The following is a 23843-nucleotide window of genomic DNA, read 5'->3' on the forward strand; positions in this document are numbered from 1 at the left end:
TTTTCACCTTTTGATCTTTCCTCCCATTGCTTTTCACACATTCCACATTTCTATCTTTGTTTATTTATTCCATCTTTTTGTTTGATTTGTCTTCTTTCTTCCTTTTTTGTCATTCTTTCATTCCAGCTTTTCTTTCCTCCTTCCTTCATTCTCTCTTTACCTTTCATTCTTGCATTCACTATTTCCATTCTTCATTCAATCCATCTTTGTTTCCTTCTTTCCAGTTTTTATTTTTCCCTTCTGTCTTTCAGACCTCGTTTAATTTTTTCATTCCTTTTTTCCTTGTTCCTTTTTCTCTCCTTAATCCTTCCATGCATATTTGTAATTTCTTCCATCTTTCTTTTTTCGTTGTCTTGCTTTGTTTCATTATAGCTACCATTTTCCCTGATATTTCTCGCCTTCCTCATCTAGCCATACCTTTATTTGCTTACTTTTTTCTGTAAAAAACACTGTCCGCTGCCCCAACAACACGTAACATGTTGCTTATGTTAAGGAGCAGAATGGCTCTGTATGCCTGTCCCTCATTTGCCTGTTCCAAAATCCTTGTTTCACATGGTGTACAATACATCTAATTGATAGAGACCGAGAAAGTAAAGTGAGCCATTGGAGCCAAGTCACACATTCCACAGCGCCACCCAATAGCCAGCCATATAAGCAAGTGCACATATGCAAATTAGCCCAAATGCAAGCCTTTTGCTGCAGAGAATTGTCTTTGTCTTGAAGGACAGCGCTATTTCCTACTTAGCTTAACACCAAATAGACCTTTCTCGTGGCTGCAGACAACTGCATGCCAGGTTTCACCCGTATTGGGTATCATCAGTGCAGTGTAGTCTGACAGAATTTTGGTTGCAACATTTGTAGCAAACACCAGCGCATTTATGGCGGGTTTAAAAACATTTGGAAATAAAGTGTTTTCACCTGAAATGGGAAAGTAGAATAGGCCATTTGAACCAGGTCACACATGCCACAGCACCACCCAGTGGCCATCACAGGAAGTTCGCCTCCAGTTCATAGCCACATGGGTAAAACATTATGGGTATGCCCATTCGCTCCAATGTGTGCCTTTTGATCCAGAAAATGGTCTTTGTCTTAAAGGGAAGTGCTATTTGATATATAGCTTAATCAACCCAAGACAAACAATCCTCCAGGCAACTGCATACCTGGTTTCACCTTCATTAGGGATCATCAGTGCAGTACAGTCTGACTGGCTTATGGTTGGCACATTGGGGGTATGTTTAGCAAACACCAGCAAAGTTATTGTGGGTTTAAAAAGGTTTGGGGAAAAAACCTTTTCATCTGAAATGGGAAAGTAGAAAAAGCTATTTCAGCCAAGTCACATATTTGTGTTAAAATGCATACCCACAATGCCTTGCTCTTGTGGCTCTGAACTGGAGGTTAACCTCCAGTGATGGCTAATGGGTGAAGCTGTGGCATGTGTGACTTGCCTCAAATGGCTTCTTCTACTTTCACATTTCGGGTTAAATGGTTTTTTCAAGCTTTTATAAACCCACCAGAACTCTGCTATAGAGAACAAGAGAGAGTGTGAGAGAGAGCGTGAGAGAGATAGTGAGAGAGAGAGAGGGAGAGGGAAAGACTGACATACATTAACAATGTCAATGTCAGAAAGTGAAACGGGCCCTGTCTGCAAGAGGCCTCTGGTAGGAGTGCAGCAGGGACAGCAATGGGTTATTTCTTAAAAGACCTACTTCCGTCCCCCCACCCCCAAATAGCCAAGATCTCTTACTACCCTAGATTATCTACAACATGCCCACAAATCCTACTACCTTACTCTACGCACACAGATCCCATTGCTGCCACAGGTCTAGCTGTGCGCACTTTAGTCTATCAGATCTTGGGCTCTCCCTTTTGGAGAACATGCTCCCAAGTATCCCCGCCAAACCCTGAGAAGCAGAGCGGCACTTAGGTCTCAGGTACTTTGGCACTTAGGGCTCGGGCACTTCCCACCTGCAACCATCAGCACCACAGGTTTCGCATCTACCTCTCCTGGTATCCCACTAATAACGCATCCCCCCGATTATCTTACAAAGTCCTGGGCACAGGGTTAATCTTCCACCCATTGGGCCTCATTATAAGGTTGCCGGTCCGGTAACAACGGTACCGGTAAGCTTGCCGGTACCGTTGGTACCGGACCGGCAAACTACGAGGTCTACGCGCTGGTTTCTTTTTGCCCGCCAGGTCCTGCGTGAGGACCGGCACCCGCGAGCAGACCATGTCGGATGCACCGGTGCCGGTGCATCCGGCCTCCCCATTCCCATTGAGCCCTATGGGGCTCGAATGGGAATGGGGAGCATTTTTTCCAGTGCCCGGTAATGGGCAATTACAGGGTTCGCGGGGGCTGTAATGCCCCGGTAATTGCCCAATCCCGGGCGCTGGGAAAAAAATGACTCTGGCGGCAGCCGTGCTGGCTGTACCGGCACGGCTGCCGCCGGAGTCAGAATGAGGCCCATTATGTTGTTCCAGGTTGGAAGAGTGCGAACACTTTACTGCCAGACGCAGAAATGACTGATTGCATTATTGCTCTGACCATGACATTTAGTGACAGGAAGGAAGGTTGGGCTTTGTTTAGTGAGAAAAAGTTTGGTAACGATTTCAGTTTGATATGTCAAATCTCCTAACACGTCCCACACTAGAAGTATGCAGATATAACACAAAAAAGAAAGGAGCTGAATGTGGTGGAGCCTGTGTTTATTTTATGCTTTGAAAGAAGAAAAGGGAGAAAGAAGGAAAAATGGGACGAAGAAAATATAGATAAAGACAAACAAATAAGGGAAAAGAGAAAGCAAGAAGACAAGAAAAGGAGAGAAGGAAGAAAATGTGAGATACAGAAAGACTGGGAAGGAAAGGGAGAGAAGGCCGGAACAATAGAAAGAAAGGGGGCAGAGAGAAGTGGACAGAGAAAGGAAGACAACAAGAAAGAGGGGAGAAGGGCAAGAAAGAGAAGAAAAGCTATCGAGAGTGTAAGGGAGAAGGAAAGGGGGAAGGATACATATTACAAAAGAGCAGAGAGAATGAAAGAATGAAAAGCAAAATGTGAGGGATAGAAAGACAGAAAGAAAAGAAGGAAGTAGCACGGAAAGAGAAACAAAGAAATATGGATGATGGAAAGAGAACGCATGGTGGAATGAAGAAAAAAATGATGGAAAGATGGAAAGAAACAAAAAGAAAGAAAAAGGGAAAAAGGAAAGTGAAAGACAGAGTGTGAAAGATGTTGGAAAACAAAAAGAGAAAGAAATAGAAAAGATGGGATGAAACAAGGAGAAAGAAACAGAGAAAATGAGGGAAAGAAAGAGGGAGAACTAAGGAAACAATAGAGACAAGAAAGAGAAAGAAGCAAGAGAGGGGCAGAGCGAATAAGGAACAAGGGGTCAATGAAAGAAAGAGGAAGAGAAATTAAGATATGGAAAGAAAAAAGAAAAAAGTATGAATGATGGAAAAAGAACAAAGTGAAATGTGGAATGCAGGAACAAACACTAGATAGAAAGATGGAGAAAAAAATAGAACCCAAGAGATAACGAAAAAAGAATGTGAGTGAAAGAAATATGAAAAGGAGGAGAGAGAAATAAGAAAAAAGAGGGAGAGAAAGACAGGAGGTGGAAAGAAAGAATGGCGTAGATCCACCTTCTTTCTGTCATTCTTTCCATCAAGTGCTGCATTCCACCCTTTCTTCTGTGCTCTTCCATATTGCTCTGTTTCCCTCTAGTTCTTTCTTTTCCAGGTTCGACTTTCTCTGATTCTTTCTTTCCACCTCTTTTCTTCCAATCGCTCTTTCGAGATCAATGTGCTTTCCTGGCAACCATTTCCTTGGAGCCCGTTTGCAGGATTTCTTCTTTTTAACCAAATTTTACGCAAAAACAATTGCGGGGGTAAACCTCTCACACACCCCTAGGCCCCACCTACCTTTCTATATACCTAAACACAACCCCCCCAATCTACTTTTTGCGGTAAAATGTGGTAAAACGTTTTCAAGCAAATGGGCTTCGTGGAAATGGGCCTGTGATTAAATGCGGCAGAACCGCCGCAGATGGGAAGGAAGAAACAGATGGAATGAAAAAAGAAACGACGACTGGAGGAAAGAGAGTGAAGCGCATTAAAAGTAGGAAAAGGAAAGTCAAGGGGAGTGGGGAAAATAACCAAAGAGAAAAGCAGAGAAAGAATGTGGGAGATAACAAGGAAATATGAACTGAGAAGCAACTCGAGGGAAACAAGGAATTAAAAGAGGAGGGGGGGGCGAGTGGAATGAAAGGGGGAATAAAAGGATTAAAAGAAAGGACAACATAATGAAAGGAAATATATCAAAAGATAGAGAAGAGACAAGAAAGGGAAAGGGGCCGGAATAGAATGACAGGTCGATGGAAAGAGGGCCCAGACATGACCGCAGAGTAGCAATAGCGATGGCCCCCGGGGACACACACGGTGGGAAGCAGGGCAGCCCCGTGGCACCAACTGGAGGGATCGTGTGTGGGGCTGTGCCAGCATTACTTGTACAAGTCGTTTAGCGGTGTCCAGTGTGCCGCCGCTGATTACATTATAAACATGGCATTATAGTTCATTTATTATTTATTTATACAGCGCCGAAGGCCGCTGGCATCAGGGCGCACACAGAGGCTGGAGACGAACCATGAAGCACCAGCCATAGTTATGATAGGGACCCCTCGCCACGCCTCGGGCGGAACTAATCTTTAAAGGGTTATTGCCGGCCACGTCTGACGCTGCCATCGTATTATAAGAACGCGAAAGGCGTCTGCCACCGGGACTCCGTGTCTTGCTGCTGCGGTGGCGCCCGCTTTTAGGAAGTGCCCAGTGTGTGGCGCGCACATTGTGTGTGGGCAGGGGCGTGCACCTCACGGGGCCTCCTCGGCGCCGTCCATTAGCAAAGTGAGAGCCCGGGCAGGCAGTAGGCAGGGGGGTGGGGGGGTGGCGGAGGGAGGGTAAATATGTCCTGGGGGAATTTTCCATTCATCGATTTGTCTCTGCTCGCTCTCTGTATCGCCAGCATAGCTGCACAGAGTGATGTCAGAGGCAGAGAGAGCGAGCGCGGGAAGTGGACGAGCAGTCTCTAGTGACATAAGAACACGTGTTTCATATAGCGCCCGGTGATGCTTCCGTTTGTGGCGCTGTAATAAACTGGTGTTCCCTTTTTCCAAAAATCAAGGACACGGGAAAAGCTGAATCATTCCTAGCAGCTTTGCAACCTGTGACCTTTGTGTGCCACCGTGATGTCTGCAGACGGTGCAACTACCCCCTGAGCTGCCTCCTGAAGAACGCTGAGGTGTGGCGCCTCCCTCTTATGACGCTTCCCACAAGATAACGCGTTCGGCCGTTTATACCTCAAGGCCCACGGTTAAACGGGTAGATATCTCAGTCCGAATGGACGGAAAATCGGATATAATAAACACCGTCACATCTCAGCCATCGCCACGAGGCAAAAATCACGAGGCCAGCGCTTAAATCATGAACTCCGCTTAGAAATGTTCGCGACATCTCTGCAACCGTTACCCCAACACAACAAGTAGTCGGTGCTTTTTAGGAAACAATGATTGACCTAAAAAGAGTGACAGCTATTAAATTGTTGGCTGTGGCTACGACAATATGCATTCCAATCCTAGCTCCCCACTGTACTTTAACGTGTGGTCCTGGGCCACGCATCCATTCTCCAGATTCGCATTCCCCTGTTTCCTAAAACAAACTGGGAGTGCGTAGATAGACGCCACACGCGGTTGTGGCGTGTCACATAAAGCTGGGGGGGTGAGGGGGGTCCGCGTCTTCTGTTGGCAGGTGTCATCCCGGCGGCTCGGAGCCTGGCTGTGATTGGCCGGAGCAGGGCCGAGGGAGGGACTGCTCTGAGCCGGGGTTGGCCAGACACAGTGGGATGGCCCCGGTGGAGATTTAGGTCCATTCCCCGTAGGAGAGTGTGGGGGAGAGAAGAGAGGAAGCCGCGCCTGTACCAGAGAAGCCGACAAAAAAAAGAAACGAAAGAAGGGCGACATCAAATAATAAACAGGAGAGAAAGCAAGACGACCTGGAGAGGACAGCAATAAACTTCGGGCCCGGAATAGAAGAGCAAAACTGGGCTGCGCTATTGGGAGCGAACTGCGCATGGAGGCGGAAAGTACGACAGGTACGGGTGCTGCCCTTATTATGAATAATAAAGGTAAGAGCGTGTCACAGGCTGCATCGGCACCCAGAAGCTTAGGCAGGGGGTAACAGGCAGGGAGGGGGCTGTGTTTGCCTTCAGTGAGCAGGTGCACCAGGACCGTGGAGTTAAGTTTGACGGATACTGTTGGACAAGTGGGGACATTTTTAGGGGTGCGTCTTTGCAGTAGAACATAGGGCCCCCGCGTATCCAGGGAGCTGAATTGGGGGTTACTTTCTCCCGGAGGAAGTTCCGTTTTTAGTTGAGTAACTGATTCCCGGCGCAAGATGTGAGTGGTGTCGCGGCCGCGGGCGGCGCGCACTCGGCGCCCGCGGTGGTCCAGGCGCAGGTGCGGGGTGCGGTGGCCGGGCGCGCACGCTCCGGCGCAGCGACGGCCCCGGCTCACCTCCACTGCCCGGATACGGAGGTGGGCCAGGATCCAGCCGCAGGGCAGTGGGATTAGCGCGGAGAAAGGGACGTAAAATAAGCGGCCGCGGAAAGACGAGGCGGAGAATTATGCGGAGGCACGAGAGGGAAAAGAGGGGACAGCGCACGTGGGGGGCGAGAGAGAATCTAGAATGAGGAGCAAGGCAGAAAGAGGAGCACGAGATGGAGGGAAAGGAGACGGAGTAAGAGAAAGAGGAGGTGAAAAAGTATGCAAGGGGCCATAGGGTGGGAAAGAGGAGACGGCTCGGGGACAGAGGTAGCACAAAAGAAGAGTAAACGGCAGGGAAAAAGTAGAACAAACGGATGGAGGGAGAGAATGACAAGCGGTAGGAGGGGTAAAGGGAGAAGAGGACCACACATAGAGGCAATAGTGGAAGCGTAGAACAAGAAAACGACAGAGAACGTGGTAAAAAACAAAGGAGGGCAGGCGGCAGAGAGAAAAGGGAGCGAGTGGAAAGAGGGAGAAGTGGTATGAGTGGAGAAAGGAGAGAGGGGAAATGGCGGTGGAGAAGAGTAAACTGTGTTGGGGATGAAAGAAGAGAGGGGGATGAGGAGATAGAGGCGGATATGACGAGAGAGGAGGGGAGGCAAAGGACGCGAGAATGGAGAGCAGAGGGAGGGAAGCGAAAAGGGTGTGCAAGGCAAAGGATGAGAGTGAGGCGAACATGATGGGAGGCATGTAAAGAGAGGCAACAGAGGATCGGCCGCTGGGGAGATATGGGCAGCAGGTGCAGAGAACATCTACGATAAAGAAAATGAGTGATGGGAGAGGAAAGAGTAGGAACAAGCAAAGAGGCGGAGAGAGTGAAAGCGGCAACCAGAGAGGAAGAGAAACCAGTCAAGGGGAGACTGAGTGATTACAGGCAGCATAAGCAGGGGGGGGGGGGCAGGGGGGACTGGCTTATAGGGAACCCAGGAGATTTCCCAGTGGGCCTCTGCACCCCGGGCCTCTTTTGTGTGGTGACCTGCTTTATTTCCGAATGTTCTCATAGGAAACGGGCCAAGCTTGCTGCAAATGTGTAAGATGGGGCCACTTTGAACGTTATTTCCAGGGCCTCGTTTGGCTCGGAGTCTAGCCCTGAGCATAAGCCGTTCCTTCCGAAAAGCAGTGAACCCACATTTCCAGTTTAGGAACGCCCTCCTATGCAGAGACATCTTTATGGGAGGGAAAAACGGGCACTTGCCCCGGGCCCCCACCTTCGAGGGGGCCACCACAAGGCAGCCTTATTAAAAAAGTCAGTTCCCATTAGTCACCACATTTGATTATCAAACGTCAGGATGTGTTATGGTGGGCAGCTGAGAGGCTCTAAACCTGTTGCCTGTCTGCTGTTGACAAGTACATTCTACTCAGATCTTTTCATCTTCTAGTGCTATGTTCACTGTGGTACACATAGTTTGTGTGGTACAACACCTGTAGCATTCTCACCTTTCTGTGGGGATTATATTGATCATGTGCAATAGCCAAAGATGAAATGGATATTGATTGGTACATTTGAGTGCCCCCATGGTTAAGAGGTTAGCTCAGTGTGTTAAGCACTCATTGCAGAGATCTACGTTCATATGCAAGATTACAATACCAAATTCCAACAAGGCCAACTCAGCATTTCCAATGTATGAAGTGGTTATTCCTGCATGTATATGTACTTAATTTTTTAGCACTCCAGGTGTTAGCATCTCGAATGTACCTGCACCAGATAGCGGCTGCTATAGAAACTAACATAGCGTCGGAATGGTGAAGGTCTAGAAAATGGTTTGTTCAGATGGGGAGTTGTAAAGCCTATGCAGGCACCTCCAATGATGACAATAAAGTATTATTTCAGAGAGGTGTCTATGTCTCCAAATTCCAGACTGTGGAACGAAAGCGTTCATGCTTGGATCCCGGAATTGCCAGCAGATGATACAGTGATCCTGAACAAATCTTATATCACTGATATTACGGTGGGTGCTGCCTTCTATGGATAGGTTTGCCTTTTCACATACTGGTGGCATTGTTTAGTAAATACCTGATCTTTCCCATTATGTAGGCCATTTGAGTGGAAAGGGTTCTAGACAGAGGAGCAGACCAGATATTGCAGGGTTCTGGCAAGCATATTTTAAGGTCTGCTTATGTGACAACAAAACCGTTTGCTTTTTGTAGAATTCCAAGGTTTTAATGCAAGTTGTTAAATACCAATGCACAATCCTGTGTTTGGTGTGCATTTAAAGCTTTCAAATACAAAAGAGAAACCTATATGGAATCTTTTAACGTCATATTAGTTTATGCTGTTACTTAGATACCTCCCTAGATGATGGAGACAATGAAGCTAAAATCATTCTCATTTTGTATAATGTGCTTCGATAACGTTTTGTTTTTAAAAATGTTTATATTGGGTTATGTGATTTGCATATTTTCCAAGTCAGTTCTGTAAAATGGGATTATTTTAGTCCAGGGTAAGAACTAGAAGAGTAAGTGGTAAAGTGCAGAATTTGCTGAGTGGGTGTGAATCCCATCTTCACCTCTTAACCAATGTGTGATCCTGGGTATATAATTTAATCTTGTATTTCCTCACCAGTCAAAATTGCAAGTCCCTAAGCCTTTCGAAATGGTCAGCCCTTCAGAGTGATTTCGTTCTCAGGGTATGATCTGTAAAAAAAGAATCACTGATGGTTTCACTGGCTATATATAGTGTTGCTTCCTCTAAAATAATACAGAGCACTGATTTATAGCACACCATAGTCACTTGATTATTTGCTCTCTAATGGCAACGCTGCTTGAAAACCATGTCCCTCTTCGAATCTCCGTCTTTCTGAGTACGGACACCTTCCTGGTATCTTCTACTCTTCATCCACTATGGATGCTATGTGTAGCTTTCTCCTTGCTTCCAATTGCTCTTCGGTATCCAGGCTTGGGCACTTTTTGCATTCTGTGAGGCAGCTAATCTGAGTCGTCTGCCTATTCTGGATTATGTGCACGTTTTTCTCTTCGATCTGTATCCTGCGTATATACTACGGCCGGTGTACCTTCCTTGTGGCTGCTATTGATGAAAAGTGCTCTGTGTCCATGCAAGCACACAAAAACCCTTGTTGTAGGCTGCTAATGTTGCCCTTGAAATGCTACTTGTTTATTATTTTGATTACAAGAATGAAGACGGTAAGGATATGAATGGAAGTATCCATACTTATTTTGATCACTGCGAGGCAGCATATCAAGCTATGTGTTGTGATTGTGACGCAGGGGTGGGGTGCACTAGATAGTCTACATCCCTTAATTCCTTCGGTCTGGTGGAGGGGCGAGCCAAATGTGTCCATGCCCCGGGCCCCAAAAGTGCTTAAGATGGCCCTGCCCCTATATCAGGTACTTCTCAGTGTCTGCTACACAAATGCACGGGGCGGTGTAAGACTTGATAACATTATGCTGGTCACTACTGTTGGAATTTCGTGTTCCTTCGTTGCTTTGGGTCTCTTCTCGGCCAGTACATAACTTTGCTTGCTGCTTCTAGCCTGTTATTGCCGTTTTGTGGGTGCTACTAGTCTATTCATTGGATTTGGTCGTGCCTATCTCCCACGTGGTGGCTCCCTGCCTATTCTTTTCATTGTGTAGTCGCTTCCGGGCTCTGGTACTCCTGTGGTTGCTGATGCAGGCCTCTTATTTACATGTGGCGATAGCTCACAGTTTCTAAGTCTGGTGACCACTACCATTTATTTTTTAAATTGTGTCGTTTGTAATGGCCTATATCACTTTGTTGGAACCTACCACCCTATAACTTAAATGTTGCTGTCAGTACCAGCCTGCAGATTTTGGCTGCTAACCGCTACATATCTTTAGTCGCCTGGTCACATACCCCTTAAGAACTGAACCAGGAGAGTTTGACACCCTAACCACACTGCGTCTTGACGACCTTGCTTATCCAGTGCACTTTGGTGCCTTGCCATATCCTATCCCACTAAGTATTGCCCTAGCCAGTCAGTTCACATAGTCACCCTCCTTCTCACAGCAACTCCCTAACCTTCGCATGGGGATTCCATGGTTACACTGGCACCATTGCCCCCTGCTGCTCTCACTCTTCCTATCCACTCACTGAAGGCTGCAACCCTCACGAAAGTGCCCCTGGTTATCTCTGGTCCCTCAAACGTCCTCAAACTCCATTGTCTCCCTCGTGGTACTAATCTCTGACCTCCATCAACCTCTTTCCCCTTCACTCTGCCTGCGAGACTCTAGAATTACACATCTTTTTTTGTAACCATTCTTAATTTCTAACCCCTTTGACTCCCACCGCACTCAACTCACTTTCCTCATGATCCATCACTAAATTGTGGATCACCCTCCTTTACACAGTCACACTTGCTGCCCTCCACTTGGTCTCTGCAACTTTCTCCCACTCTCCTCAGCTGAATAAGAGGTTTGGAGGGGTTGTACTAATGATCGGCAAAGCTAGCCTGTCCGCACACCTTCCCACCATTAGACTTTATCCCTCTCTCTTTCGGACACAGTCATTTGCTTACTCACTCCCACCCCTCTTGACTTTTCTCCTATTTCCCTCATCAACAGGCTTCCTGGCCCCCTCAACATCTTCTTCCTCGATCCCCACTCTCATCTCATGCCCTCCTAATGCCTCCATCATCCTCAAGATAGACTTCAGACCTCCTACAATCTCACCCGCCCGCCAGCATTAACTTGACTCAGTGCTCTATGAGCCATCCCTGGCAAACCCTCACCGCCACCTGCAACTCTCCTGGCCTCATATTCCTTCTTCACCTTGTCAATACTCTCCATCGATCCCTCTCTGTCTGACCATTCCCTCCATCATTTCAATGTCACTGACCTCCTTCTCCTTCTCACCCTCTTGCCTTCCCAATGATAAAACGTAAGTTCATACCTGCCTATCCTGGTCAGGAGGTTTCTCCAAGTATGCTCCACGCCTCTAAATCCCACCTTTTGCCAGGCCTTCTTTTATATCAAATATATGTTTCATTTCTCATTTGCACACAACTGCCTGCCTCACACGTGCCCTCCATTTAGGCCATGCCCTCAATCTCGAATCACCCGTGCGATTGGTTAACTCAAGATGGCCACGCGCCTTTATGTACACTGGTGACGCAAAGTCCGCTCGTCTGCACTCTATAGATGGACTCATTTTCAGCTCTGTCTGCTGCATTGGATATGGTTCATTTCAGTTATTTTTTAAATTGTATTTATATTACAGAATAATTAATCTTTGTATTCAAATCGTTTTCAACATAATCAAAACATCTACCTCAAATAAAATCATAGAAATGACTTCAACCAGCCTATTCAATCTCTATTACTTTTTATACAAAAGTATATTCCACCCAAAAACAAAAATAGTTGCCTCAAATAAAATCAAACATCCCTGATACAATTATAACCTAAGAAATGCATCTCAATCTACAACATGCAGACATCATCCCTAGCAAGCCTTGTCTTCCTATTCGGCCATACTCATAGCCATCATAATCATGAGCGATCCTTATATTCACTTATTATGAAAATCTTATCTCATCGCTCCGCTCTCTTCCCTGCAAGCTCTCGACTACCGTACAGGCCCGAAGCCTCCGACCACCCCTCGACCACGCTCCATCACATTCATCTCTAAGATCACTAGGATCAGAAAAACCAAACCCGAACTGCCTTTGTGTCTCACTTTCATCATTCCTCATTCTCCACATCGCACCCTCATCCAATCTTGTCTTGGCATCTTGGCCCCTAACTCCCCCACTGAGTTTGAATCCATCCTTTGGGCACCCAACCCATTCTGAGATCTTGTTTCACCCCAAATAACCAAGGGCCTCACACCTCTTGCCTGCCCATACCTCTGTGGCTTTTTAAATCTTGCTCTAGTGACGGGCAGCTTTATCTACCTACTACAAAATAGCAGCTGTCCTACCCATCTTAAAAACACGCCATGCTGACCAATGACTCTGCCAATTTCTGCCCCCTCTCTCTTCTCCCAATCTACTTTATAGTACTGGAATGAGTGGATTTAACTTGAGCACCCCTTTCCTGAAGAATAATTTATTTTGCATTTCTCGCCAATCTGGGTTCCATGGCCAACACTTCATGGAACGACGCTGACCCACGTCTTCCATTTTGCACTAATACTCAGCACTCATAACTCTTTTTGATTGCCATCTTTCTCGATCTCTCTGCAGCCTTCACTACAGTCAACTACTCCTTTCTCCTCCATGTTCTCTCCAGTTTTGGCATCTATAACTCTTCCCTCGCTTGAATTGCCCCCTAAGTGTCCAAACTACCCTTTCTATCCCATGAAAAACAAGAACATCCAATCCTACCCTTCCAACAGTGAGAGTCCCCTCACTTTTTGCCCCCTACACCTCCTCGCTTGGAAAGCATACGCCTCCTTGGCTTCTCCTATCACCTATTTGTGGATGACACTCAAATATTCTTCTTTTTTCCAACTGTTACTGCAGACTTATAAACTCACGTTTCTATCTGTCTCTCTGCTTTGTACCAATGCATGGTACTTCTTTATCTCAGCCACAACTCATCCAAGTCCACGTTGTTTACCACCCTGCCTCTAACGTACTACCCTCCACCACTCTCCAATACCTTCCTACACCAGCTCCCAAGAAAGATAGCCTTCTGGTTCTCTTTGTTGGCAAGGTGAAGCTCCACCAATTCATGACCAGCGCTGCCACAGTGGTACGGCTGAACCTAACATTAGGAATATCTACACCCACCTCACCTATAAATCCTCTAAACCTCTCCTCTTTACCTTGTACCTGGCAGACTTGATCTACTCCTTTGCCCCCATTTGAACAGATTCTCAATTTTGCAACTCGTAATCTCTATATCCTCCCTCCTCAGCCAATCTGCGCCACTTTGACCTCCTCTCTATGTGTCACCTTTCAATTTTAAAATGTCTTCTCTTAGTCCTCAAATCTATCCATGGGTTTATGTCCCCTACTTGGCTGCCTCTATCTCTCAATACCTCCCATCATGCAAACTTCAATTTACTACCCCACATAATCCCTCTGTCCCCACACTACCCTGTAGAACTCCCCATGCCTCTCCGTCTTCTTTCTTGCTCCCTACCACATCTCCCTACCACCAACATCAAAGGCATCTCCAATATTGCAACATTCAAATCTTCCCTCAAACGACACCTCCCCCGCCTTTAAGGGCCACTGCACCATCTTGTCTCATGATCTAATCCGTCTCACCGCCATCCCTCTGTAATCTATATGTAAGGGTTAAGGGTCGTTCCAGCATGCATATATTGTAAATACGGCTACTTAGTTCATCTGTAGTGTCCCTGTCATATGATGCATTATGCTCCATCACAATCTGCTTTGATGACCTCCACGTAAATCTCCAGATCACGAGATTGGTCTGACTTGTGCCGGGCTGTTTGTAAGGTGTCTCTGATGAAAACGCCACGCCCCTTATAGGGATCAGAATAAGGATGTAATGAGCAGGAGCTCAGATTGGCTCCTTGGATCTGGCATCACAGAGTTAGCAGGAGCTAGCTCTGGGGTACAAGGAGCTAGTACCAAGCGTGCTGCAAATCTAATTTACAAATCAGGTGCAGACCATAACTTTGTTGATTAACTATGACCATTATGCTATAAATACCTTCTAAATGTACGCCATGGCTCCATTATCCGAATTACCAAACCAATAATTAATTTATTTATTTATCTTGCATTTATTTACAGCGCACATAACCGTAGGTATCTAGTTAATGTCAAATAGGTCATTTCTCATTAGGTATTTTTGCAGATTCCAATTAAAGATGCTAAATAAGCACATATAGATTTATGTTATTTTAATGTAATGGTGTTGTCCAGATAACCATGTACCCTACAGACGGAAAACATATCCTGTATCCTAACTAAATTGACAGAACCATATTTTAACCTGTGACAATAACAATGTTGAATTACAACCAATGCTATAAACAAAAGAAAGCACATTCGACTTCAGGTCAATTGCAGCATTAAGGAAAAAGATCTGTAGAAAGTCACATTGAAAACAATGGCACACAGGCGGACATGTCAAGGTAATACATCCATGTACAATCTGCTAGCTTGCAATGGAAGCACATTAGAGTGTACAGCAATAACCTAACCAGGCACATATCAAGTTCAAATAATCAAAACAGGATAACAGATGAACATACAAACTCAGTAACTAAATATGAACTTGGAAAATTATACACTACAATGAAGCAGAAGAGGAAAAGGAAGAAGACATAAGAAAAAGAGGTGAGGAAGAAAGACTAACAAGACCAACAAATTATCTTAAATGACAACAGTAATTCATAGTAAGTGCATAATTCATGAATGATCACAAAAGAATGACAATTTCTTTAGCCAGGATGACAAAGGCCTGTACGGATATGGAGAACTGAACAGTGTGCTTTGCAAACTACACTGAATTCTGACAAAACTGTACAGTACATGTTTCCTATTTGGACACATTAGCCATAGACGTTGAGGAAACTTCCCCATATGTCCAACAACTTGTCAGTATCCCCCTCTTGTTTGTAGATGGCCCTCTCATAGATAGAAACGGTAAGCAACTCCTTCACCCAATCGTCGATGCAAAAAGAGGCAGACGATTTCCAGGTCCTTAAAATCATCTTAATCACCCCGTCCCTATTATTTATTCCCTATACAACTCCCCACCCTACCTCTTATGTGCCATTGCCCCCAACCCCCTCCATATTTTTTCGATAAAAAATTTTCTGCAGAAAGTGGCACAAAAAAACAAAAATGGCCGATGGATGAACGTCGTACTGAAGGGAGTGCTGGAAGGCTGTAGCTACCTGCAAGGGCTCTGTCTCCAGGGACAGAGTCTAGAACTTGCACCTTGATCTGGGGCTTTTTGTCTGGGGGTGGGCGGGGCTATATGCAGTCTGAGTGTCTTTTGGTGTCTGTCCCTCTTGTGTAGCGCTGTGGTGCCTTGATAAGGTGTTTGTTGTGCTTTATAAGGGTTGTACCATACCATACAAATATTACGTGTAGAAACTGAAAAGGCCGCAGGGGGCCTGGGCATTTTTTCAGAGCTTATATGGTTGCTACTGTCCCTGTACTGAAGCTTGGGCCCTCACCTTTATACAGTAATGAAGCCTGCAGCTGATTATCCTTCTTCCTACATCTAATTATGACGCTCGGCCAAGGACAATGGCGGCAATGTGTGCGGGCTCCACTGGGACCAGGAGTCCTCGCCAGGCAGCAGGATTCAAGCAAGATGGCCGAACACCAGTATATCACAGCATGGCGGAAGCAGACAGAATGGCAGCTACAGGCCCAAGACCAGCCCTGACTGGCTGAAGCGGAAGGTTCCCACACGGGAAGAAGTAAGAGGAAGGACTAGCCTGGCAAGCGCATGCTCTGTCCACAGACTCGGAAGCCAGAATAGCTCATCCCTGAACGGCTTGGACGCACGTGCATCATGGACTCGTCCTGGGGATGCCGGTGTAAGGCAAATGCTGAGGAGGAAGTCCGCTATTCACTGCAGGACTTAGTTAAAGTTGGGTCGGTGAATTCCGAGGAACTTAGCAGCTGCTATTTGCTATGAAAAAGTACGCCTTTGCCCATGTAAGTATGAACTGTTAGCAACTTACCTAAAACACATGCGATTTGAATAAACAATGCACCTCGTCCTCATAGAACACTAAAAAGAAACGCTTCAAACAATAAGCCAACCTGACCGAGCAGCAATTAAATATGAACTGTCACCCTGAAAAAAAGCAGGCGAAAGTGCAAAGCTCATTACTTTGTGTCTTGTATTTTTATTTACTAGAAGCAGGAGAGTGCTTCTACGAAAAAGACGTTGCAAAAGTAACCAAACAGAACTGACTCGCCAATACCATAAAAGGGGTCTTCACGTGGTACGGGGTTCAGAGTAACGATGGTCAGGATAATAGTTGATGGAGGGACATTGGGAAATGTAATGGGAACGCAACGGATTAACAGGTTTGCTAAGGTGCAGCACTTAACAGGAACGAGGCATTGTTTACAGAGATATGTAACGTAGGATTTAGCTGGGGCTTGGTAGATGGTAGCAATGGCAGAAGACCCCCAAGGAGCACTTTCCAGACAAGGAGAATTTGCTTTAAGGCTAATGCCTTGGATAGTGGGGATGTTCTTGATTTCTGGGGGTGTTGAGTTCAGTCAAAGGCACTGGCGTATTGGTATACAGTGTTTATATCAGAAATTGTATATCGAATCCCTCATATATCTATACTTATATCTTGAAAACCTTTATATCGAATATATTTAGGGTGGAGTAAAGGGTTAATTTTTTTCCGGAAACGGTCAGGATGCGTTTTAGGGGTCTGAAAAGGGGGTTTCGGAGGGACCCCCCCCCAAATCATAATCATAAAATATTAAGGTTTTCAAGATATATCTTTCGATATAAGGGCATTCGGTATACAATATCTCGGTATAAAGACATGTAACCTGGTGTATTATGTGATTATACCAGTGGAGGCATGCCTGCGGTAAGAACGCAACGAGCGGCATATCCACTCAAACTCCGCTATAAGGGGACAAGGGTATAGGGGGTAAGGAGAAGGGGAAAAACACAAAAGGACAGGCCACCAGTGGAGTTTTTACCAGCAGCGTTCTCCTGCCGGTGTAATCACACAGAACAGCGTGTAAGTAGTGTGGAGGAGCAGATGCCGGCCAGGGGGAACAGGGAAATAGTAGGGTGAGCAACGCTTGAGGGCAAAGACTGCAAGAGGGGCACTACCGAGCAACGGGATGGCCCAGAACTATATTACATAACAGCCATAATACATGATGTGGTTGGCAGCAGAGGGTTGGGCAGCTGCAGAGGGTGAGAGTAGCAAAGTTCACTACTTTATTGAGACGAGCAAAGGAGTAGAGGTGTAGGCCCAGAAGCAGACCAAAGAAGTAATCAAGATGGCGAACAACAATGGTAGCGTTTAAGGTTTCCGTGGAATGATAGGGAAGGCCCAGGTGGGTTTTTGAGGTGCCGTTGAGGCAATCGAGGAGATGAACTGCTGTAGTGTGCGGGGAATGTCGAAGAGGATCCCCACGTTGCAAACCTTAGGCAAGGCATAACGAGAACAGTGGGGACTGAAAGGGGGATGGAAGGACGGGCAGCTGAGGCAGAATATAGGTTACTTTGGTTTTGGAAGAGTTAGGCTTAAGGCACTGAAGAGCCATCCCGTGGCAGACAGCAGGGAGTCGGCCAGATACCTTGGGTGATAGTTCAGGCCTGAAGGAGGGAAAGGAGAAACAAATACAAAGTGATTTTAAGAAATGAACATCAGCAAAGGGCCTCGAAGATCAAAACTTGACAGCCAAGTGAGTAGAGTGCAGCCATTTGGGCACTGGACTTTAAAATATGCTCGGAAACAGTGTAGTATTGAGCTTTCATTGGCTTGACAGCTGGCAGAAGTTGGCAGAGGGGGCTCCTGAAGCAGGGGCAATCCTGGAGGACAGATTAAGCTAAGCAATGCATCAGGCCTTTTGACTATGGGTGTATGGGAGGAACAGGCTTGTCAGGTGCTTGGGATTGGCTCTGCTCCGACCCTCCGAACCTCTTGGTGGCAAGAGCCTCTGCAGACATTGCTGGGTTTCCCTGTAGGCCATCCTGCCACTGACCATTGCTCTTAGAGGCAAAGCATATGTTCTGTTGACAAACAAAAGCATCAGCACCGCATGCCCATTTCTTAAAGAGGCTGTGTAGGCATTTTATCTCATATACGTCAAATTCACACGGTCTCTGTTTAATTCGATCTACTGCCCACAATCATTGATAAGAGCATGGTGTAGCCGATAGAGACGCTAAGTAACAATAGCGATGGTATGTACCTTTGAGGGGCACTTCTTGATTTGGTCAATAAGGGTAAGCCTCATTCCTAATTTGACAGTTTGTTCCGTAGCAGTTATAGCACATGGCAGCCCTCGATTGAGGTACATTGTTTGCCACTTAAGTATTAGGGGCTGGTTTCAGTGCCAAATGAACACCTGAGATCAAGAAGTAGTACGTGGGAACTACCTTGAAGGATCAGCCGCAGGAGTTGCTCCCAGACTGGCACAACAGCCGTCTTGGTCCCCATTGAAGGGGGCTGAGGCGTGGTTGGGGGGTAACTGTTGACTGGTGAGCATCTAAGAAGGCCCAGATTACATCAAGGTGCTCTATGACTTCCTCTTTGACAAGCGTTGACTGGTGAGCATCTAAGAAGGCCCAGATTACATCAAGGTGCTCTATGACTTCCTCTTTGACAAGCGTTGACTGGTGAGCATCTAAGAAGGCCCAGATTACATCAAGGTGCTCTATGACTTCCTCTTTGACAAGCGTTGACTGGTGAGCATCTAAGAAGGCCCAGATTACATCAAGGTGCTCTATGACTTCCTCTTTGACAAGCGTTGACTGGTGAGCATCTAAGAAGGCCCAGATTTACATCAAGGTGCTCTATGACTTCCTCTTTGACAAGCGTTGACTGGTGAGCATCAAAGAAGGCCCAGCTTTACATAAAGGTGCTCTATGACTTCCTCTTTGACAAGTGTTGACTGGTGAGCATCTAAGAAGGCCCAGATTACATCAAGGTGCTCTATGACTTCCTCTTTGACAAGCGTTGACTGGTGAGCATCTAAGAAGGCCCAGATTTACATCAAGGTGCTCTATGACTTCCTCTTTACCTAATGGGTTTGCAACGGGCCAGCAATACCTAACAGGATCTTCTGAGTCCAAGGTGGCATTGATCGATTGTGATTTAATAATGACCTTTCTATCAGTATTGGCATGTCTTTGTCTATTAGAGGCCTGTTCCTTTTAGTAACCAAGCCTGGCCAGGGTCCATGGTGGTACCATGGGGCTCTGCCCTCCAAGCAAAAAGCACACATCTTCCTCTACGCAGTGCCAACATGCAGGCATGATCTGATATAGCATAGAGAGTGGGCAGATTTGGTGGATCAATGGCTCATCAATCAATCGCCTGTTCGGATTTTCCATATTGCAGAAATCGTGGTTACTTTTCTGTTGTCGATAATGCTGCACCTGTCCTCGTTGCAGAGATATCTGGTATTAACTGGAACTACTAAGGAGGATTTTACATGGCAGCAGGATATTTCAGGATCCTTTATAGTTCCCAGTGCCGGGTAGCCAACCAATCAGGTTGCTGGAATCACGGGCTGAATCATACGTTATTGGTATCTTGTCTTGTGGCGCCTTGAAAGACCATTTGATGTATAGGCGACGTACAAATATCCAATAAAAGAAATAAAAAATAAATGCTTTGGGGCTGCCCGAAGAGAAGAGTAGGCAAGCAATCTGCCTCTGTTCTGCACTTGCTGGTGCAAGTTTGCAATTGTTATGGCTGCACTTGATGGGCAGATCGTGAGTGATTTGCCCAAGGCACCCTCTCTCTGTATGGTGAATGGCGAATGTACATCCTCTGGTGCCAAGCTGGTGTAGGGTCCCGCCAACATATGTGTTTTGCGTTTGAATTTTTGAAAGCTGAACTTCTGACGCTCAATTGACAGCGATTTGACAGTTTTTCTGGGGGTAGCCTCATTCATGGGAGATCCCTAATATTCTAAGCAGCACCTGGGCATAGTTGTCCAAACCACTGATGTTTTTTTTACTTCATCCAGACATTTTACATGACAGTCTGACATTTTAGGCACCACCCTGGCACATTGAGCAGCTTTCCGATGATGTTGGCAGAAGCTGGGAATATCGAGCACTGCACTCATGCCTCTGCATGCACCATGGCATATTACGTGTCACCCTGAAATTATTGACAGCCCATTAATGGCATCCCCATGATAAGAAGCACGCTGATGTTACTGAAAACACTCTGGCATAATAGCACCCTCGTGTTACTTGAAGCAGGCTTGCATGTAAACCATCAGCTTAATGTTACTGACACAGAAACCCGAGCTAAGTGGCACGCTGGCATCATTCACAATGCGCTGGCCCCTCGAACAGCAACCTAATATTAGAAGTGCCCCCGTATTTGATCTGAAGAGGACTGTTCTTGTTTGAGTGACTGATTTTCATATGGTTTGCTCCCTCTCATAAGGATACACCCGTGTACAAGGGGATAGCGCGCGCCCCTCAGGATACATCAGTGGTAACTTACAATGCAAAGTTGCTATTACGCAGACTCTGAGGCTACTCGCCAGCCACGGGTGGCTATCTGCAACTCAACGCAGTGCTACCATGTTAATTGTTTGGTGCGCACACAGAGTACTGCATGCTGTCTGCCCCATCACACCCTTGCCTGTTAGAGTTACACTAATCCAGCTGCACAGGGCTCTGCTGATGCTGAGCTAGGTTTGCACTATATAAAGAGAATAATACATTTGCAAGCATTCTGTTCACAAGCTTTGGATTTCGTGAATAGGACAATGGTCCAGGGTTAACAGTCACCATAAAGGTAGCATAATCCTGCCTCTTCTTCATGGCTTTTTCCTATTCCCAACATGTTGGAAGCAGAATCGAGCATCCCGCGAGGAAGGTTGTAGTAAGAAGCATGGCACCACAGATCCTCTGAAGCCACATGCAGTGTAAATGCCTTTAAAGTGCACAGAAGGTATTCACACCCGGGGAATGGTGCTGTGAGGTGTCAGAAATGAGTCGGACACAAGGCAGTCATAGTTTGGGTTAAAGACTTTTATTAAAAGAAATGGGGTTGCGAAAATGCCTCTCTGTCCCTGCACTAAAGGATGTCCCCTAGCTAAAACGAACTCTAAGGATCTGTCGGTTTCAGGGCGTCAAAACAAAAACTGTCCAGTGTCCAAACTTCTATTCTGACCCTCACACTAAAATTAAACTCTGAGGTGAAAAAGGGGAAATGTCTTTAACCTTCGGTGGTTTGCAAAAGTGTTCATAAAGGAAAATAGCTAAAAGAAATGTTACCTCAAGGCTAAAGTTCTTCACTCCAGAGGGTAGTTCCCTTCTCCTGGATTCTTCTTTTACTCCTTGAGGGGTTTTCACATACAACTGTCTTTTGGGCGTCTCTTGGCCAAGTATAATACTTGCACAAATACAGTGGGGTTTTACAATCTTGTTTTTTGGGCCTTTGTTGGCCAAGCACAACATTTGACCAACAACTGTTTGACTTCTCTTTTGGTTTATCAAAATCTTCTTCAGTTTCCTGGTATATTCCCCTGCCAGGACCTGTTTGTTACACACTTCTAATTGCTTGGAGTATTCTCCTGCCAGGACTTCTGTTTGTCACACTTGAGGTTGCCTGGTGTACTCTCCTGCCAGGACTTCTGCTTTCCACAATTGAGATTGCTGTGTGTATTCTTTAGCCAGGACTTCAACTATCCACACACATGTCACTGCCTGGTCTCCTCCCCTGCCAGCACTTCTACTTGTTAGGGTCTCTTGCCTATTCCAAAAGTTCTTTATATATGAGATTTGATAATGTATCCTTCTAATATATTAACCTTGTTCTGCTTGCTTCGTATTGGCACTGTGTACATTTACACATTAGAAAAGGGTCTACTTTTGATTCAAATACCCTTTTTTCAATATGTCCACAATCCTGCTTTTCCTTATGTAAGTAACATTCAGTTGTTTTCATCCGGTGTGTACGCCAATACACCCCAGTGTCCCCGTTGCTCTCAGGAGGACTCTCTGGTTTCTTTTCCCGCGGTCGGCGGGTAAAGAGATCTCTTCCGATTCTCCCTCGCGGTGTGCTTTTCTTTGTTCAGCAGAACTCTGCAGCTTCCACCCGGCTCGCCTGCTGTTCTCTCAGCTCCAGTCAACGGAAGACTGCTCTTCACATACTGCATATGCCCAGGAGGTCTTTACAGACTCCTGCCATTCTCGCAGCGTTCCAGAGCTTAGCAGTTTCTACTTCTTCCTGTGGCACGACGCTTCGCTCCACTACACCGATTCTGGCTTTATGTCTCTCTGCTCTGTACAGGAAGATACAATGTTATCTCGACAGTGGCCACAGTAGCTCTCTTCCGTTCTCAATTTGGGCTGCTTAAATTTGGCAAGTACAGGCGTGCGTCCAGGAACACTAGAACGCTAAGTAGGTTCAGATTCTTTTCTATTCCACATTGCACAATCTCCTTCATTATCTCAGTACTTGATGAACTCTGGGAATAGAAGTCCAATGATTGACTTAGAGATTTTGGATGAGCAAAAAAAGGTTTTGATGGCTTGATAAGTGGAATGGAAAAAGGTAATTCCACCAGATTGGCAGGGTGGTTTCAGAGATTTAGGCAAAGGGGGTTCACGGGTAAGGGAAGAAGAAACATGGCAATAAGACATGTGCGTTTTAGGCATGGGGTGGTTCTTCTTAGGAAAATATGGGGGATACCATGTCTGCTTAGGTGCATTCCCATCATCTTCCCAGCGGCCGTCTCCTCCCACGTGATCCTCCCTCATATTGCCGCCCCCAGGGTCAGGATCCGGTAGCGGCTGCCATCCCTTAGCCACATAAGAGAAGGTTACTGTTGGGAGATCAGTGGTGACTCCACCAGATTCATCTCAGTGCTCAGCCAATCAGGTGGCTGGAACAGCGGGCCAGAATACACATTCTCTGTCCGCTGATTCTAGCCACCCAAGGCCCTTCCATGGGTCACGCCATCTTGTGTTTTTTTATGTGGAGAGGTGACAGGGAGCCTCTACCTGTTGCCTCCCCACCCCCAAAAGAAACCATACCCCTTCCCCACCCTGTCCCTCCCTCCCCACATACCTGCCAGACCACAGCTTTGTATTCCAGTCCTGGTGCTCCTCCCGCTCCAGGCCACCATAGAAATGGAGAAGGGACTTGGTCCCATTTCTCTATGGCGGCGGGCATGGATGCGCCCATGTGCTTGCTTTTGCGAATTTTGAGCTTGAATAGCTCAAAATTTTACATAGGAAGTTTTAAAAAAAAAGTGCTAGTATTTCTTTTTTAATGTTGCCTATCTATTTTTTAAATAACATTTTTTACTGGACTATCCCTTTAAGCACAGCCAATCTCCCAAGGAGAAAATAAACCATTTGCACCATGGATAAACCCTTGAGTGCGAATGACTTTCCCCCCTGCATCAGTGGCTGAGGACCTTGCTTCGATCAGGCTTACCTGGGCAACGGCTGGCGGGCTATTATCGGTCATGTCTGCCCGCCGACTTTCGGGTGAATGCCCAAATAGCTCAAGTAGTTGCTTTACAGATATCCCGGAATAGCACATGCCTGGAGAAGGCTTGTGGCCCTTTTTTTAATGCTGATGGAATAAACACAGATGTTATCTAGCAGGGATGACCTGTGCAATATGTAGAAAGTATAGAC

The 23843-nt window shown here is 46.2% G+C and overlaps 1 protein-coding gene across 1 annotated transcript in view; it reads left to right on the forward strand.

The window, feature by feature from the left end:
* The first annotated feature begins 5908 nt into the window (after positions 1-5908).
* Positions 5909-23843, forward strand: part of KCNJ14 (potassium inwardly rectifying channel subfamily J member 14) — a 397058-nt gene continuing 379123 nt past the window's right edge. The window contains exon 1 of the mRNA XM_069637125.1: positions 5909-6139. The gene's annotated coding sequence lies outside the window, so the exon portion shown is untranslated. The remainder of the gene's footprint in view (positions 6140-23843) is intronic.

Source organism: Ambystoma mexicanum, chromosome 1q (assembly GCF_040938575.1).
Source record: "Ambystoma mexicanum isolate Mex_15411 chromosome 1q, UKY_AmexF1_1, whole genome shotgun sequence".
Lineage (NCBI taxonomy): Eukaryota > Metazoa > Chordata > Amphibia > Caudata > Ambystomatidae > Ambystoma > Ambystoma mexicanum.